Source organism: Ictidomys tridecemlineatus, unplaced genomic scaffold (assembly GCF_052094955.1).
Source record: "Ictidomys tridecemlineatus isolate mIctTri1 unplaced genomic scaffold, mIctTri1.hap1 Scaffold_51, whole genome shotgun sequence".
Classification (NCBI taxonomy): Eukaryota; Metazoa; Chordata; class Mammalia; order Rodentia; family Sciuridae; genus Ictidomys; species Ictidomys tridecemlineatus.
The window spans coordinates 481,500-502,630 of NW_027523338.1; positions in this window are offsets into that span (position 1 = coordinate 481,500).

Below are 21,131 nucleotides of genomic sequence, written 5' to 3' on the forward strand. Positions count from 1 at the left end.
CACTATACCTAATTAAAAGAAGACAGTCTCTGAATTAATTTCAGAAGGTGCAAACTTCGTAGCAAGAAAAATGATGGGAAAGGGAGAAATTATGAAATAGTAAAAAATTTGAGATAATGTTTCTGCATGTGTATGCATGTGGAAAGGGTTGTCACCAACAAGCAGGTGGCACATCCTGTAATCCCGGAGGCTGAGACCAGCCTGGGCAACATATTGAGAGCCTGTCTCAAACAAAAATAAAATTAAAAGGGCTGGGAATGTGGCTCAGTGTCAAGCACTCCTGGGTTCAAGCCCCATTACCAAAAAAAAAAAAAAGATGGAAAGATATACCCTGTTCATGGATAGGCAGAACTAACATCATCAAAATGGCGATATTACCAAAAGTCCTCTATAGGTTTAATGCAATGCCAATCAAAATTCCAATGGCATTGCTTGTAGAAATAGATAAAGCAATCATGAAATTCATATGGAAAAATAAAAGACCCAGAATAGCAAAAACAATTCTAAGCAGGAAGTGTGAATCAGGTGGTATAGCAATACCAGATTTCAAACTATACTACAGAGCAATAGTAACAAAAACAGCATGGTACTGGTACCAAAACAGGCGGGTGGACCAATGGTACAGAATAGAGGATACAGAGACTAATCCACAAAGTTACAACTATCTTATATTTGATAAAGGGGCTAAAAGCATGCAATGGAGGAAGGATAGCATTTTCAAAAAATGGTGTTGGGAAAACTGGAAATCCATAGGCAACAAAATGAAACTGAATCCCCTCCTCTCACCATGCACAAAAATTAGCTCAAAATGGATCAAGGACCTTGATATCAAATCAGAGACTCTGCGTATGATAGAAGAAAAAGTTGGCTACGATCTACATATTGTGGGATCAGGCTCCAAATTCCTTAACAGGACACCCATAGCACAAGAGTTAATAGCAAGAATCAACAAATGGGACTTACTTAAACTAAAAAGTTTTTTCACAGCAAGAGAAACAATAAGAGAAGTAAATCGGGAGCCTACATCATGGGAACAAATTTTTACCCCCCACACTTCAGATAGAGCCTTAATATCCAGAGTTTACAAAGAACTCAAAAAATTAGACAATAAGACAACAAATAACCCAATCAACAAATGGGCCAAGGAACTGAACAGAAACTTCTCAGAGGAGGACATACAATCAATCAACAAATACATGAAAAAATGCTCACCATCTCTAGCAGTCAGAGAAATGCAAATCAAAACTACCCTAAGATACCATCTCACTCCAGTAAGATTGGCAGCCATTATGAAGTCAAATAATAACAAGTGCTGGAGAGGATGTGGGGAAAAGGGTACTCTTATACATTGCTGGTGGGAATGCAAATTGGTTTGGCCAATTTGGAAAGCCGTATGGAGATTCCTGGGAAAGCTAGGAATGGAACCACCATTTGACCCAGTTATTGCCCTTCTTGGTCTATTCCCTGAAGACCTTAAAAGAGTGTACTACAGGGATACTGCCACATCGATGTTCACAGCAGCACAATTCACAATAGCTAGACTGTGGAACCAACCCAGATGCCCTTCAATGGATGAATGGATTAAAAAAATGTGGCATTTATACACTATGGAGTATTACGCAGCACTAAAAAATGACAAAATCATGGAATTTGCAGGGAAATGGATGGCATTAGAGCAGATTATGCTCAGTGAAGCTAGCCAATCCCTAAAAAACAAATACCAAATGTCTTCTTTGATATAATGAGAGCAACTAAGAATAGAGTAGGGAGGAAGAGCAGGAAGAAAAGATTGACATTAAACAGAGGCACGAGATGGGAGGGAAAGAGAGAGAAAAGTGGAATTGCATGGAAATGGAAAGAGACCCTCATTGTTATAAAAAACTACATAAAAGAGGTTGTGAGGGGAATTGGAAGAAAAATAAGGAGAGAAATGAATTACAGTAGATGGGATAGAAAGAGAAGATGGGGGGAGGGGGATAGTAGAGGATAGGAAAGGTAGCAGAATACATCAGTCACTAGTATGGCATTATGTAAAAATGTGAATGTGTAACCTATGTGATTCTGCAATCTGTATTTGGGGTAAAAATGGGAGTTCATAACTCACTTGAAACTATTGTTCGAAGTATGATATGTCAAGAGCTTTGTAATGTTGTGAACAATCAATAAAAAAAAATCATACAAAAAAAATGGTGTACATCAAATTAATCAAATTATGACATGAAATTCAATTTTGACTCAAAAATTAAAAGAAATGCAAAAATAAACAGATAAATCTATTATTATAGTTGAAGACCTCAACATCTCTCTGTCAGTTACAGGCATAGATAATCTAAACAGCATTGTCAATCAATCTGATCCAATTGGAGATACAGAACATTTTATCCAATCATACTGGAATTTGCATTCTTCTCAAATTTACAGGGAATATTCTCCAGGATAAAACACATTCTAGGCTATAACAGACACATTAACAAGTTTAAAAGGATGGAAATTATGTGGATTATGTTTGCAGATCATAATGAAATTAAATTAAAACTCAATAACAGAAAAATAGCTAATTTTTTTAAAATGTTAGGAAATTAAGAGGCACAATTTAAAGCAAATACATGTCAATGATGAATTCCCATTCAAGAAATGTTTTGTAGTAAATGAAAATGAAAACACATCTCATAAAAATTTGTGACAGAAAAGCAAAAGCAGTGTCACAATTGAAATTTACAGCATTGAATGAATACATAAAATAAAACGTGTACAACCAATAACCTGAGCTTTCATCTTAGGGAACTAATGAATGAAGAACAATATAAATACAATATTAGCAGAAAAAAGGAAATAATGAATAGAGCAGAATTCAGTGAAGTTATATAAACAAGTAAACAATAGAGTATGATAACAAAAGCAGAAGCTGTTTCTTGAAAAGATCAATTAAATTGATGAATCTCTTCATTAAAAGAAAAGAAAAATGAGAAAGCCCAAATAACAGTGCCTTTTAAAGAAAATATTGTAGGATTGTATAATTACAAATCCTAGTAGTGGTTTTCTTTTTCAGATAGGCAATATGAATTTATAGGGATTTCCTCTTCTAATGAACAAAAGTCCATGAAATATCTATTCATGTCTGTGAACATTTTGTTTCACAAGATCATATGGGCATAATAAACTCTAAAATAAATGGTTGCATTTATGACATAATCAGAGATTTAAGCAATCAATTAGATGGAGAAAAAATTAATGGAACACCACATGTGGAAAAAAGAGGGAGTAATTCTAGGCAAAAACCCAACTTGTACAGTAACACCAGGGCAAATGGCTGTCTATGGCTTGTTAAGAAAAAATTCTAAATTCAACATTGTACATAGAAAGATGGGAGTGGAGGTGACTTGGAAAATTCATATTGAGGCATATGAAAAATAGGTAGGTTTGCTCATTGTCTTAAAGAGCTTAGAATTCAACCCATGTAGCTCCAGGACTAAGGGTGGGGGAGCTCTACAATAAGACAAGAACATGACAATATATGTGCATGGTCTGGCTAGTGAGCTGGATATGAGAGAAAATGTAGGTGGAGAGAATATTTAAAAAGCCAGCTGTGTGGTCCTTGGGAAGTTTCAATGGGATCCCAGCAACAGTCGGGTAAGATGGCAGAGAAGGGGAGGGGCCTCGTGTGCCCTGTGGGGACTGGCTTTGAGACGGAGCTGTCATTTTTTCAGCCTGGGGAGGAGTAGCAATACTTTTATTAACCTCTGTAAATAAATAATAGTAAGTGGAGGAGTTTTAAAATAAAATCCCCATTTGCACATTCCGTTTGGTTGTGTGGCGTTGGATGAACTTACATCATTTCTTACCAAGTTTTCTTGAGCCCCAAAAGAACACTAAGAGGCAGTACAGGAAAGTCATTAAGTGCTCAGGTTCTAGAGCCAGATGGTGTGTATTTGAACTTCAACTCCATCTCTCTAATCAACCTATATAAAGTTTATAGGTTCCTCACTTGCAGAATGGAATTAATAAAAGCACCTAACTTACAAGTGTTTTGTGAGACTCGAATGAGATAATAGAGGTAAACCACACAACATAGGGCCTGGCACACAGTAGGTGCTCAATAAATGTAAGCAATTACATACATAGATAAAAAGGTCATTTATTTATACTAGGAAATGAAGTGATAGAGCTAATAAAATCAACCAGGAAGCATCTAAGATTACAAAATAAATGAGAAAATTAGCAAAAACTATGAGAAACTATAAGAAATAACAAAAAAGTGGGAAAAGGTAAGAAAGATTAACAAAAGCTGATGAGAACGGGTATACGTGATATGAGGAAAATAAATAAGAGAAAGTGTGGGGTGTTATTAATACCAAAGGAGAGAAGAGTTTCAGGAGCGACTACGGCAGTTCCAGGACACCCAGGAAAGGTTGTCTGAAACCAGAGGTGGCACTGAACCCTATATTTAATCCTGTCTCACTCAGGTAAACATTTTTCACACACTGTGGTCGTGACTTTCAAAAGTTTGGGGAGAGATAGCAAAACTAGCACACATTTCTTTTTCTCCCTTTCCACATACAGAAGATTCATTCTCACCGTAGGCCCTAGCAACACAGGCAGACACGATTCTCTCTCCTTCAGCCCAGAATCTTCACCTTTTCTCCTGAGGCTTCTCCTTGGCCTAGCTGAATTGGCAGCATCCTACCCATCTGCTTAGGGGCCACCGCTGCGTGGAACAAGGATTACTTGAGCATGCACTGTGATACCATGATAAGAGGGTGTGTCCCGTGTGACCAGTGCACAGGTACGTTACAGTGTGGGGCATGAACACAGGAGTGAGCCACATCCCAGGCAGGATGAGGCAGGAAGGCAGCAGACTGTATCTTGTTACTGAAAAAGGGCACACGATTGAGAACTGAAGGATTCTTGATTTTTGTCCATGTCATATTTTCAGACCAGAGCTGATCATGGGCCCATGGGTATCATAGAAATCAAAACTAGAAGAGAAGGAGCACCTGTGCTGCTGATTTCCACTAGCACAAGTAAGAGCACGAGGCAAAGAAGCATAAGCTCTGAGAAGGCTCTTGGCACTTGGAAGTTAGGAGGTGTTGGAATCACGAAAGCACTTTGCAGAGACGCCAATAAAACAAGTTCCGGAGCACCTAAGATTGATCCATGTATGTCAGTGTAAATGGTTGTGGACAACTTCAAGAGAAGCTTGGTGCCTAATGAAGTAGATGAATATGTGAAAAGTGATCACCATAGAAAATTGAAGTATTTGATTAGAGAAAAAATATAAGTAGGAAAGTGTAAAGTTTTAATGGCAAAATGACATCATTTGTGGTATCTAAAAGAAAATAAAAATATTAGAAGTATCAAATCATTTAGCAAATCTGAAAAGAACTTCATTTATATATAAAAAAGAAAAAAATAAATAAGTAAGCAAGTTGCTTTCTTGTATCATTTTTATTAAACATCTATACATTTACAATCTATAAATTTAATTAATTGCAAAAAATAATCAGGTAAGATGAAGTTGGCTTCTCTGCTTCTGCTGGCCGTGGGGTCTGCACTGAGTTGCTGGCCTCTGCAGTAGAGAAGGGTTGCGGCTCTTGGTGGCAGGCCATGCCCTCTGTGTTCAGCTGACCCCAGCAGCTCATCTTCAACTTCTTCTTTCTGGGTCTTATTTTGTGAGTGCAAAGAATGAAATCCACACTACAGGATGTGAGTTATAGAGCAGGATTTACTGAAGAGAATAATCCGGAATAGAACTTCTGCAGTGCAGGAGGGGAACACATGGCAGGTTTCTCCTTATAACTAGGCTAGTCTAGGGGTTTGTAGAGCACCTGGGGCATGGGATTGGCCCAAACTCATGCCAATTAGAGTCTGGGAAAGTACTGACACTCTTGGATACTCGTGAATCCCATTCAGTTTGCCTTACTTCCATTTTTGCCCCACTCCAGGAAGAGGGAGGTTGAGGTCTATGTTTGCAGGTTCGGGCTGCAGCCCTGTGTGCAATGGCTTCTGCAGCAGGCCTCTGCCCAGTGCCGAGGCCTGGCCCCCAAGGGTGACGGGTCAGCATGCTTGGTTCCACTTGGCACTGGCTCACCTCTCAGGCCTGCTGCTGCCCTTCTGTGTGGCAGGCTCTGCAGGGCAGCCAGGGCCAGCGGCCTGTGCTTCTGCCACTTCAGTGGTCCTCTGTCGCTTCTCCGCAGGGACCACTGGCTGCTGCACAGCTTGGTGGCAAGGCAGCCACTTTAATGGCACCCAGGAAGGGGGCTTAAAACATTGCAGGGAGATGTGAACCAGACCTTTCGGAGTGTCACTGGCTCTTGGTGCATCAGGAAGCACAGACCAGCCAGGAGAGGGAAGCAGGCCTCCGCCTTGGCCTCTGCCACGCCCTGCATTGTCCCCAGGCCCTCTGTGATGGAGCCTAGCATGACGGCCAGCCAACCCAAGAGACACAGTGCAGCTCTTATATCGTAAAGTAGACAAGATAGATTGATTTGAAGCTGGAGTGTAATGAATAATTAACAAAAGATCCTAATACAAATGAAAGTTTCTTATATTACAAATGACCAAGGAAATTACAAAGCCTCTAGAAATTATGGAACTTGTAAAATCATAGTGTGGAATTGCATTTGAGGAATTATTTTAAAAAACCACACAAGAAAATCCAGAGATATTCAACATATTGCCATTAAACAGGACCTTTGACAAAGGAACCATAAACAAAATCAAGCAGCAACAGTGAAAAACACTGACAATTTGTATTTCAGGAACCTGGGCAGTTATCCTACTATATTAATAATTTTTACATGTCAATCAAAAATGCACTGACATTAATAGTCCCAAAAGATACTGATTAGACATTGCAGAAAATATAAATATCTCTTAAAGATATAATGGGATGTTCAGTTTCTCTCAAAATAAGTGAAAGGAAACTATCAACAGTAGTGAACTATCACTTATCAAATTAGCAAAGACCCCAAAATTTGATGATATTATTAGCTAAGAAACTAGTAGGCTTGTGCATTTCTGGTGTGCAATCGGCAACTACTTACATGTGTGCATATTTTTTTTATTTTTATATCCCAGAGTTCTCCTTATATCACTGAAAACTGAAGTATATCCATGTATATTGGTTGAGATTTTTACTAGATTGATGCCACCCTAAATATCCACCAGCAGCTGATTGGTTAAAAAACATTGTACATCTAAGTAAGGCAATAGCATGCATCTAAAAAGAAAATCAAGAAGCTTCTTCATGACATGGAACAAATTCAATAATATTTATTTTAGGAGTAAAAAAAGAAGAGGAAATTAACAAATATGTGCATTGCTCTCATGAAAAAAAGCATAGATTGTTTCTGAAGGACACCCAAGAAAATGCTCATCTGTCTCTAGAGAGGAGAAATAAATGACTAGTAGAATAAAAGGGTGCATGGTACAGTACACTTTCCTGTAACTTTTGAACAGTTTGTAAGTGAATAGTATTGAAAATATGATAAACCAAATAATGTCAACTTGATCAGTTACTTTAAAATATTGGAATATAGTCATCAATTAGGCAAAGTTCTAATCTTGGAGTTGTTCAAAATTTTTAGATCTTTAATTTAAACACAAACAATGGCATTGATGGCTTTCTGCTATAACTGGCACATTGAAGTTATAGAAAGTACTATAGACACACATTGCTGTGTAGCTTTCCATCCTGTTTGATGAATACATCTCAAGAAATGACCAGTTCTGGGGGAATTCATCAGCTTGAATGACTTTACCTTTCTTTTCCTTATGCAAGTCTACTCAGTTTCACTTTAATAATTATATTGTAGGAGCACAGCCTATGCTGAGCTCTTCCCATCTGACCATATTCACTGTTAAATCACCAGTATGAACAATTCATATTTATTGATTAGTAGCTGCTTCATGGTCTACCTCCTGCATCTCTGATGGACTTCAATGTGCTAAATGTCAGGAAGAGCAGACAGACATCTCCAAGCCCTCCCAGTGCCTATCAAAATGTTTCTCTAAAAGTGAAAGCTCACTCAAAACTTATCAGAAAAAAAGTAAATACTACTCTTTCACAACTTTTTAGGCATTTTTGGTGGTAGATTGAGAAAATCTGTAGTTAAAAATCAGAAATATCAATTGGGCATGGTGGTGTATGCCTGTTCCCAGTGACTCAGGAGGCTGAGGCAGGAGGATCACAAGTTCAAAACACTTGTGGTGACTTGTTCACCAATTAATGTCTTCCAGTTACAGTGCTACAACTGAGCAGAAATAATAATAATTTTGAAAACCAGGAGGAGGATGAATTAGGAACAAAAAGCTATTCCAGCTGTCACTGGTACAAAGTCCAAGTAGCTGCTCAAACCATCAAGGTGTTTTTAGTTAAGGTTTTATAGAAAAACATCAGGTTATGTCTATTTGAGAAATATGTTTGGAATAGCAAAATAATCCAATAAGTAGTACATCCATAGTGGTTTACAAACCATCAATCTCTTTTCCTAGCACATATATCAAAATCTCACATAAACCTAATTAAGGAAAGTAAAGGGAATACATGCTTTACTGCTTATATAGTGAGGGTAATAAATTTCTCCAGACTATTTGCCCATTCAAAGGTACTTGAGGAGTTATATTCCAAATATTGAGGCATTATGTATATGCTATGTACAAGCTATCCATCTTGGCCAACTAACAACAAATGTGCAACAAAACGCTCATGTCAATCCTTAATAAGTCACATGGAAGTCTTGTGAGGTAGGCCCTTACCCAGAGAGCTATTCTTAAAAGCTTAATTGCAAAGAAAGGAATTTCCCTAAGTGTAGGACTGACTGTCTGAATCCAGCCTTGCCTCCATCTCTGACCGCCCAGAGCCCGGCTCCCAGCCCACATCCCTGGTACTCCGCACAGCTCCTCTCCTGTACCCAGCCTCAGCCTTCTCTTCCAGATACCTTCCACCGGGCCCTCTGGGGACTCGCTGCCCTGGTCAGCCACCTCTCGAGGTCCTGGTCTTTGGCTTGCACATTCTTCTCCACTGCTCTGCCTGAAACCCGGCCCTTCCCTTAGACAATGTTCCCCTGTCTTTTCAGGGGTTTCTGCTTTCTGTTCTACATTCCTTCCTTGCTGTTGCTGTTTTCCAAGTGTCCTCCTCTACCTCTTCCTCCATCCCCTTGCACTGACTATCCGGACAGACCTGTTCAGCCGTCCTGCTCTCCTCTCCTTCCAGAGTCTTATACAGTATCTCTCGACTCAGGCTCCTCTGCACAAACACGCTCTTTTGTGATTACTGGTTATTTCAAAATCCATGCTTCTCCTGAAGCACCTTACCTTTTCAGTCATTCTCTTTCTTCCAGTGATTCCAACTTCCAAATTCCCCCAGCCACTACCCACAAAGTCAAGAATCCATCGTTGCCAGGAGGTGCATTCTCTTGGCCACCATGTCCGTCACCCCACTCTGCCTGCAGATTCTGTAGTTCCAGCTCAGTCACTGGAGTAGCCACCCTCCCAGTTTCACAGGGACCGTTGGGCTTCTAACCCATTGGTCATGGTTACTGCCTGCTGTGGTTTGGATACAGTGTCCCCCAAAGCTCACGGATGAGACAATGGTGGAAGCTGAGAGGGAAAGTGATTGGCTTAGGAGAGTTTTAACCCAATCAGTGCACTTGTCTCCGGATGGGGGTTACCTGGGTGGTAACTGTGGCAGGTAGGGGTGCCAGGGAAGCAGGTCCCCGAGGGTGTGCCTTTGGGATTTATATTTTGCCTCTGGCAAGCAAGAGTCGCTTCTGCCCCCTGATTTTCATGTCCGGAGCTGCTTTCCTCGTCACACGCTCTGCCATGATGCTCTGCCTCACCTCGAGGGCCCAGAGCTCTCCGGGGACTGAGACCTCTGAAACTGTGAGCCCCCCAATAAAATATTTCTTCCTCTGACTGTTCTTACCAGGTCTTTTGATGACAGCAGTGAAGTAGCTGACTAAAACACTCTCCTCTTGACTCATATTAAATCCCATGGCTAATTCAATTGTATATATTTTTGCACTCTTACCAGCCCTTTTTCAGTTCAAAATATTCTTATGACAAAATACAAATTTTTAGTCTGATTCAAAATGCACTACCTCTGTGTGTTTACCTAGGCAACTTAGCATTTCTAAAGAGGAGTGAAAGGAATCCTGACTTGTCTTGGTTTCAGGTCGCCACGACGGTTTGAGTCAGTCTTTTCACTGCTGTAACCAGAACCTGAGAAAAACAATTAAAGGAGGAGAAGTTTATTTGGGGGCTGGTGATTTCAGAGGACTCAGGTTAGAGAAGGCATCTCCATCCCCCAGGGCACAAGGTGAGGTACAGCATCAAGGTGAAAGAGTGACAGAGGAAAGCAGGTCAGGATAGGGAACCAGCAAGCACAGAGAGACTCCACCTGCCAGAGACAAAATCCACAGTCAAAGACTGCCCCCAGGTACCCACCTCCTCCAGCCACACCCTAACTGCCTGTAGGCACCTCTCAGTTAATCCCTATCAGGGGCTAATGCACTGATTGGGTTAATGTTCTCATAACCCCATCACTTCACCTCTATGCATTGTCTCATACATGAGCTTTGGGGACAAACTGCTTATTTATCCTCCATCTCAGCTCCTTACCTTGATTTCTATTTCACTGATGAATAGAGAGAAAAATCCAGATAAATTTCATCATTCCCCTTCTCAATCCACATAACATTCGGTGATAAACATTTCACATTTTTAATTGTTTTGTGAATATTGCACTGTATGGACTTTAATTGAGCAAGGGGGTCTTAGGAAATTTGAAAATGATGGCTGTGTGAAGGCACATATGATTATACAAAGGACACTCACCCAATATGTTTGTATTACTAAAGGTACACATATGACTCTCTCTCTGGTAGCAAAACCTATAATCCATGATATTTGCTTGTATTTTGCTAGATATATCTGATAGGAGACTGGTAGAATTCAAATAAAGTAAGTTTCTTGATCAATGAAAATACTTTATATCGTCCTGTTATGTTGGCCTCATGTTATGATAATCTCAGTATAAACATACAATATGGTCAAGAACTCGAAGTACTGTTGATATGACAAAGCATCAGAAGTGACATATGTGTTAGTGTGACCTGTAATATTTCTCCTTCACCTTTAGAACTGAAACATAATAAGACTCAGCTTAGGCTATTTTCCAATTCCAGATGTTCACAGAGTGAGTTAGCTATCGCCCTCTGAATCACCCATCACAGGAGAAAGACGTCAAAGATTGGCCATGTTAGGTGATCACTGTCACCAGCATTAGTTTCTCATGTAAGAAGCTGGGTGTTTTTGAATGTTTGAAAGTTTGTCTCTGTTTATGTGGTATTAATATTCTATGTAATGTCATTCATTCAAAGTTCTGACATTTGGGACAGTTTATACCACTGTGTTGGATTGTATTTCATTTTTGAATTGGCAGTAGAAAATATGTTATTTTTATCAATTTTACAAGATAAAATTTTGATAGCCAAAAATTTATACTCCATCTGTTAAGAACTACCCATTGTCCCTGGAGGACGGCCAAGAATAAACTTACTATGATCTGGTCAAATAGCATGTCAGATAAATTTATTTATCAGGCCAAATGTGTGTATGCATGTGAGTGTGTGTGTGTGTGTGTGTGTGTGTGCATATGAACATGTGTGTTTCTAAAAGGATACTGTATGTTCTTTGTTTTTCATTTTGAAATTTACAATTTAAAATGCTTCAATGAATGTATCATTGCTCAAAACTTTGGAATTTGTCCTATTCAAATGTTTCAATTTTTGCTTTTAATCTAAATATGTGAAATATTAATATGTAGTAAGCCTTACGTTTACAACATAAAGGATAAAAAAAAAGTTACAGGTTATGAGAAAACAAAACTACTGTATTTTGAAAAGAAAAAAATGTATTCTAATTGAAGGTTAAATTAGAAAGTTAAATAAGAAAGAGATGAATTTTGTGACACCAAAACTCATGAGCCAGAATGATCCACATGAAGTCGGCTAACTCTGGGTCAGCGCCACTAAGAGAAGATTTCTATAGAAGTGACATCAGCAACAGGGGATGCAAAAATCAGGAATTTGTAAATGATAGGGCTCCAAGTTTAGTAAGAATTATGGTCTGAGATTGTGGCTCAGTGGTAGAGCACTTGCCTAGCACGTGTGAGGCCCTGGGTTCGATCCTCAGCACCACATAAAATAAATAAAATAAAATAAAGGTGTTGTGTCTACCTACAGCTAAAAAAAAATTTTAAAAAACGTTTAGTAAAAATTAAAGAACTGAATAAGATAAATGCTTTCATATTCAGGAGAAATCAATCTGATTTTATAGTAAATCTTACCACTATAAGTTCTTAAGCAAGAATCTATGGGATAAAGTAGTCATTTGTGAAAAACATATTTCAGAGGAGGGTGCAATGTGAATTCCTAAGGGTGAGAAGACCATAAAGGAGATGATGCTTAAGTCTGTATAATCCTAACATGTAACCTGTTATCCTAGAATCTGAATTTTCTCTACAAAGAAACTTTGAAAAAATACTCTGAGAGCAGTTTAATTTGGTGAGACTCTGAAAAACCAAGTCAACAAATTATACCCGCTACAAAGAGGATCCCAAGAAGATGGCAGAGGAGAAGCCTCTGGAATGTATTTCCTATCTAGGCAGCAATTGCACAGTTTTGAAAGAACTGTTTTGGAACTCCAAAATCCACTTAAGTGTAGAAACTTCCAGGGGAAGGTGAGGAGGGTACATTGTTAATTTCATCAACTTCACCATGAAACACAACAGCAGCTACTCACTCACCTCTCCTTGACATACAGCAGCTGTCCATGCATGGGTTCCTGCAGTTGTTTTCAAGTAGATGAAGAGACCCAGAGTGGACAAAAAGACACGGTTTTGCAAATGTTTGGGATCTATGGTATGATCTCTGACTGCTATTATGGTGCTGAGTTGCAGGCAAAAAGGCAGGCAACCCTCCTACTGTAACACTCTCCCTGTGCAAGCCCCTAGCTCTCAACTAAAAGTGACTTTCATGGGACTTAAGGGGCTAGTGTTCCTCCTTCTATATTTCTCTTTTCCCCCCTTTTGGAACCAGGCAATAAAATTTAAGATATTTAAAAGCAAGGGAACATAAGGGAAAACCAGAATCTAATCACACATACTCAGGCGAAGACTCAGAAAAGATCCAAGAAGACTAAGTTCACACCTCAGGCTATTTATTAACCACAAGAAAGCTTCCAATAAAATATAACCCCCCCAAAAAATAGCAAATCCTAGGAAATGATGAGAATCTGAAATTCAGATTTATCCCATTATTAGACTCAAATGTCTAGTTTTCAACAAAATTTAAAAATACACAAAAAATCAGAAAATTATTCCCAAAGAAAATTAAAAAATAACTCAACAGAAACAGTTCCTAAAAAATACTTCATGGCAGATCTACTAGACAAAGAATTTAAACTCAACTGCCTTAAAGATGTAAAAAAAAAGTATGATATGGAGAAAGGCAAGAAAATGACATGAAGAAAATGATATGTGAACAAAATGGGAATGTTAATAAAGAGAAAAAGAAAACATTAAAAAAAATTAAACAAAAAACCAAAGAGTAGTTCTGGAACTGAAAAGTACAATATCTGAAATAAAAAATACACTAAAGGGCCATGCACAGTGGCTACACCTGTGATCCCAGTTATCCAGGAGGCTGAAGCAGTCGTCTTCAGCAACCTAGCAAGACACTGTCTCAACATTAAAAAAAAAAAGGACTGGGGATGTAGCTCAGTAGACAGATGACCCTGGGTTCAATCTGCTGTAAAAAGAAAGAAAGAAGAAAGAAAGAAAGAGAGAGAGAGAGAGAGAGAGAGAGAAAGAAAGAGAGAGAGAGAGAAAGGAAGGAAGGAAGGAAACAGAGAGAGAAAGAAAGAAGGAAAGAAAGAAAGAAAGAAAGAAAGAAAGAAAGAAAGAAAGAAAGAAAGAAAGAAAGAAAGAAAGAAAGAAAGAAAGAAAATAAAAAGCACTAGAGGGATTCAAATATAGCTATATGCAGGCAGAAAAAAAGAATCAGCAAATCTGAAGAAAGAATGAAAAAATGTCAGACATCTTTCCTTATCAATAATTAATTTAAATTATTTAAATGACCATGGAAATTTGAATTCAAAGAGACTCACATTCAGACACATGATAACCAAACTTTCAAAAACCAAGACACAGAGAGATGAAGAAGCAGCTCATCACATACAGGAGATTCGCAGTAATATTCTCAGTGGGTATTGTATCAGAGACATTAGGAGACAGATGGTTACAGTGAGCTGACATATTCAACATGCTAAAAGAAAAAAATAAAGCCATCCACAAAGAATACTACATCAGTAAAAGCTGTCCTTCAAAAGAGGATGCTAATAAAGACATTTTCAAATTAAACAAAAGCTGAGGGGATATGTTCCCTCGACACTGGCTGTGGGTGAAAGTTTCCAGAGAGTCCCACTGGGGGACAAGAAGCTATGCTACACAGTAACTCCAAGCCACTTGAGGAAGCAGTGGTCACAGTGGAGGTAAACACTCTCAGTTACTAAAGCTGGTGTTGTTGCAACAATAGGCTATAACTCCACTCTATCTTTTACATAATTACAAACTACTCCATTAAAAATCATTAGTCTAAAAGCTAGCATAACTGCAACTTTGGTTCACAAGCCCACATTTTGCTTTCTACATGATTTTTTGGCTTATAATTTGGGGCACTCACTAGGCACTTAATGTATAAAGATGTAGTTTTGTGCCATCTTCAAACAAAAGAAATGGGACCAGAGTAATAGAGGAACAGGTTTTTTTATTATTGAATATAAGATACTATACATTCAAATTAGAAAGAAAACTTTAAGATGCTAAATATAAGCCCCACCACATAGTAACCACAGAGAAAATAGATAGAGTTTACACATAATAGAAAGTGAGAAAGGAGTTTAAATATTTCACTACCAAAATATCAACTAAACACCAATGATCATAGTAATTCACAACAGGATGGAGAAAAGGCCAAAAGGTATATATAAAAGAATGATAAAATGTCACACATCTTTCCTTATCAATAATTAATTTAAATTATTTAAATGACAGTGGATTAAACTCTCCAATTAAAATTCAGAGATTGGCAAAAAGGACAAGGACACATGATTTAACTATATGCTTCTACAAGAGAATCACTTCAGATCCAAGCACACAGAAAATGGAAGGAAAAGAGTGGGAAAGATATCTATGCAAACAGTAACCAAAGGAGAGCAGGTATCACTACACTGATCTTAGACAAAATTGCCTTTAAATTAAATCAAATTAAAAATAAGAGTTACAAAATACAAAGAAGCACATTTATGGTATATTAATAAAAGACTCACATAGCAAGAAGATATAATGAACATTCACACCCAGAATGACACCATCCAACTACCTAAAAGCAAAACCTAATAGAATGGAAGGAAAAATAGTTCTATGATAATAGTGATGGAAGGTAACTAATGAAATAGAGGACCAAACATAGCAAACCAAGTTCTAATGCCCAGACAAACATGCGGGACTGTGTTAGAGAGCACGTTACACAACACTGGAAAGTTCAGAGATCAATAGAAATTAAACAACGCACTCTTTAGACAGAATGCTCTTAACCAACACAGTCTTAAACATTTCAAACAACTCTCAAACCATGCATGCATCAAACAGAAAAACAGCCACAGAGCAATGAGTACTTAGAGGTGAATGAAAATCAACACACAAGTGATGAGCCCTAGGGGACCCAGAGAAGCCAGCACTCAGTGGGGAATGATTACACCGGAAGATAGAAATATTTAAACTATCAGCCTCTTTACAAATCAATGAACTCAAAAAAGAAATAGCTAAACTTAAAGCTAGCAAAACGAAGGAAATAACAAAGACCAGAAGAGATGCAAAATACAAAATCAATTAAACCAAAAGTTGGTTCTTCTAAAAGATAAACAAAGTTGACAACACTTTACCTGAATTGACTAAGAAAGAAAAAAAGAGGGAAGACTCAAATCTAAAAGCAGAAGTGAAATCTAGGACATTGTTAGCAATTCAGAAGAAATGAGAAGGCATCTTTTCTTTTCTTCTGTTGTGGTACTGGGATTGAACCCAGGAGCACTAAACCACTGAGCCGCATCCCCAGAGCCTTTTAGTATTTTATTTTGAGGCAGGGTCTCACTGGATTACTTAGGGCTGCACTAAGTTGCTGGGACTGGCTGTGATGTGATCCTCCTGCCTGAACATGATCTCCTGCTGTCCTGGGCACTTTGTCTTTCCTCAACCCACCCCACTGCCCTGGCAGAACTCGACTGTGGGCATGACACCTGCCAAGATGAAATCCTGAGAAACATAAAATCTGAATAGACATAACTAGTAAGGAGATTGAAGCAGTAACCAAAAGTAACTCAACAAGCCGAAGACTTGTTTGTTTCCCTGGTAAATTCTATTGAACATTTAGAGGAGATCTAACCAAGCTCTTCTTAAGGTTTTCCAAGAAGCTGGAAAGGAAGAAATTCATCCCATGAATTAGACATTTCTCTAATAAAAGAATATGATAAAAAAATGATAAAAAGCCAGTCAGAGACACTACAGGAAAGGTAAAATAAGACCAGTATCCCTTTTGGATTCAAAAGTCCTCAACAAAATGTTAGTAAACCAAATTTAGCACCATATTGGACACATATACACCATGATTTTTATTATAAATGTGATTTATTCTTTTAATGCAAGAATGGTTAAACATAAGAAAAATCAATCAATGAACTACACTGCAGTAACACAATGAAGGAAAAACATGGTCTTCTCCAGTGAAACAGAAAAATATTTCGAAAAATTCAATACCTTTTATGATAAAATTATTCAGCAAAGTTCAAAGGAAATTACTTTAAAATAATAAAAAGCCTACATGAAAAACCCAAGGAAAGTATCATACTTGATGGCAAAATATTTAAAGCCTTTCCTATAACATCAGTAGCAAACGAGGGTGCCCACTTTCACAATTATATTCAAAATCATTCTGGAAGTTCCAGACAGAGCAACTAGGCAAGAAAGATGAATTAAAAACATCCAAATTGAAAAGAAAAACAAAGTACTTCCAAGCATGTATGATATAATTTAATAAGTGGAAAATCTTCATAATTCCACAAAAATATTCGAATTAGCAAATTAATCAATACAACAGGATGCAAAATCAACAAACAAAAATCATTAGCATTCTTAGAACCTAATGATGAATAATCCAACAAGAATTTTTAAAAAAATTTTATTTGAAATTCATCTAAAAGAATAAATTATCTGGAAATTAATTAAGGAGGTGAAAGCTTTGTACTATTAAAAAAATAACTAAAAAAATTAATGAAAGAAGTTCCGATATAAATATATAAAAGGAAGAACATAGCACATGTTCACAGTTTGGAAGACAGTAGTATCATGATCTCAATATTATACAAAGTTATCTACAGATTAAATGCAATCCCAATAAAAATTCCAAAGACTTTTTTCCCCAGAACTAAAAAAAGTCCATTCTAAAATCTATATATTATATAGATTATATATATATACATATTATCTACATATTATATATAAATATAAATATATATTTCATATATAAAAATATAAATATATATAAATATTTACATATTCTCAAGGGAGACAAAACAATTTTTATAAATAGAACATACCCCCAAAACTTATACTTTCTTACCTCAAAACTTACTACAAAGCTGAAGTAATCAAAAAAGTTTAGTATTGGTGGAAAACAGACATATTGACCAATGGAATAGAATAGGGAGACCTTTATGTGAATAGTCAAGTGATTTTCAACAAAAAGTTCAAGGACCCCCGTGGGGAAAGGGCAGTGTTTTTAACAACTGGTCTTGGGAAGCTGAACATTCACCTGGGAAAGAATGACATTTGACCCTTACATATATATAACCATATACAAAAGGTACTCAAAATGCATCAAAGACCCTAACCTAATGCCTAGAAGTATAAAATGCCTAAAATAAAATGAGTCAGAAGCTTCACCATGTAGAATTTGGAAATGATTTCTTAGATACATCACCAAAGACATATGCAATAATAAAAAACAATAGACAAATTAGACTTCATGATAATTTAAACATACATATGCACCAAAAGATATCATTGTCACAGTAAGAAGATGACACACAGAATATAAAAAAATATTTGCAGTTATATACATGAAAGGGATTAATATTGAGAATCCATAGAAAAATCTCTTACACTTCAAGTTATAAAATAATAGCAACTCTTATGGAAAGCACTATGGCAGTCCTTCAGAAAATTAAAAATAAAATTATCATGTGGTCCAGCAATACCTTGTCTGTGTGTATACTTAAATAACTGAAAATAAAATTTAAAATATACATTTGTAGGTACTCCTGTCCGCAGCATTATTCCCAACACCTAAAATGTGGAAGAAACATTAGTCTCTGTTGACAGATGAATAAATAAGCAAAATGTGGTATGGCACACAGTAGATGATTATTGTCCTAAAAAACACATGCTCCAACTCTGATGAACCCTGAGTATATAATGGGACATGAAATACTCCAACCACCAAGCATAAATTGTATGTGAGTTACTAAGAATTGCCAAAAACACAGTTTCAGAAAGTAAAATGGTGGTTGCCAGGGCTTTTGCTAGGGTTCAAAGGAAATAGGGTGGTATTAGTCAATGGGCATATACTTTGGTTTGCAAGATTAAAAAAAGTTCCAGAAATATATGGAGATGATGATCACAAACATTATGGATGGACTTAATACCATCCAAAAATACACTTTAAAATATTTTAGATGGAAGAAAATAATATGAAAATATAAAGAGATCTAATAACTACGTTTTCTTTTTGTGGTAGGACAAACTGTGAAACCATCTTCAGCTTAGAGTTTAAGTTTTTGCCTTAACTACTGGTGGCAAAAATTCCTTTGCATATGTACTAGAGAGAGAATTTGTATGAATTTTCAGTATTTAATTTTTAATCAAAATGAATTAATAAAAATACTTTCTTAATCCAAAATTTATGTGAGTGCCTTATTAAACATGTATAAGACATTGTATTTCATTCTTAAGACACATGACTTCAACGGAGTTGAAGAATCAGTCAAAATTTGTAAATAAGCACAACTGGATTGAATTTCTCAGGAACTACTGCTTTTATAAGAAAAGGTATTACAATAAAGAGAAGGTGGGGAACTTTAAAGAGCCAGAGATTACGTGTTATCTCTGCAAGTCGGACATGCACTCTCATCCAGGCAGGCGGAAGACAGGCAACCTCTGAGAGGGAGACAGAAAGGTCACTGTGGATAACAGTGCCAGCATCCGTGTATGGACTTTTTTTTGCACAGTCCCTTGAGCCTGAGTAACCATGAGGTGACATGAGGAGGACTAGGTAACAGCAGCGCCTGTGGCACACAGCCCATATGGAGATGAACAATGGGCTCTGAGGACTGAATCTCTTGCAAAGCAACTCGAACCTGCTTGCTCCTTTGCTGAACAGAGGGGAGACTATTTCTGTTTTCCTAAACTGCTTACCATGCAAACATCCTTGAAATAGTTCAAAACAAAAACCATTAGTGTCTTCATTCCTAGGAGATGCATAAGTAAAAGACACTATGGGGCACTTTCTCCCAATACTATGAGAGTTCAAAAAGTGATGGACAGAAGGCTGTACCCTGGGAAATCAAGGAAAAATTTAGAAATTGTCTTTCAAATTAATGTCTTCCCTGGCATCTCCTACATATGCAATTTTGTCTCACTTCATTGGGGAACCCAGAAATTTAGTCCTGAGTTACAATTTACCATGAGCTGATACAGAAGTAAACACCTGGGGGGCCTCCTGGGTAACGAGCGTGTGCTTCTCAGACCAAAAGTAACCCGGGTACCAAAAGTCTCTAAAATAGTCTAAGGAGCAGACAACTAGTGTCAGATCATTGCATATTAATTTGAGCAGGTATAATTGATTTTCATATAGATGAACTGAAATTATTTTCTGGAATACACTGGGAAAGTAAATGAATCTATAACATACCTCTATCTTTCCCTTGCATAGTGATTTCACATCTTGGAGCTGTCCACTTACTTCATTAGTCTAGCCTTTCTTCAGTATCATTTCAGGCTTCCGCAGAGATTTTACAGTCATTAACATTATTCTAAAATATAGATTTGAGTTAAAATCCCCATTATATTCCAAGAACTGAATTTAGTATTTCATATACATTAGCTTATCTAACAAAAGTCATTTAAAAATAATTCTATTATACTTTTTGTTGAGCAAGTGGAGACCCATGGGAATGAACACTCTCCAGGATGCGTCAGTAAATCTGAATCCCGGAGCCAGGTTGGCCGGACCTGAGCTATGACCTGGTCTGATGAGTGGGATTGGCTGCTCAGGAGCAGCCAGCCTTCGGGCAAACACTGGGAAGCTGGTGGTGACTTAGAAGAGATGCAGCTGATAGGCTAAGGTAGGCTAGCTCAGGGGGCACCACTGCACAGAGCTGCCAACTGACTTCTTAGGTGCCTCTCTCCAGTTTGTCTCCCAGAGATTTTCTAATCACTGGAAGGCCATTCTCATGGGGTGGCTCCATTTGTCCGTTTCACGTCTCTGGTCTCTTCTAAAATGAAATGATTTTTAATTTGTAAGAGAAAAGTTACTGTTGTCTGCTCATTAATTTAAAAAAAAATATTCAACTCATACATGCCACATAGATCTCCCCCTGTGTCAGTGTTCACATGGTAAGTGGACGAATGGTCTGGTGCTCTGTCTTGGCATTGCGTTGTCCTGTGGAGGCTGTAGGAAGGCCACGTATGCAGGGGTCTGTGCCCACACTTGCATGCTCCATCTTCTTAGGAAGTACTCTGAACTTCTCAAGAGCAGATCTGTGTTTTATACTCTCTTTATAGACTCCAAGGGCCTCCTATGGTTTGTATAACTGTACACACTAATGAAATTCCTGTTGCATTGATATTTATAAGCAAACTGTTTTAATATTCAAGCCTTGCCACAAAATAACAAATAAGACATGAGTGCTGTCTCTAAAGTTCACTGCTGACAAGAAACAGCTGAGGAAATAAGAAA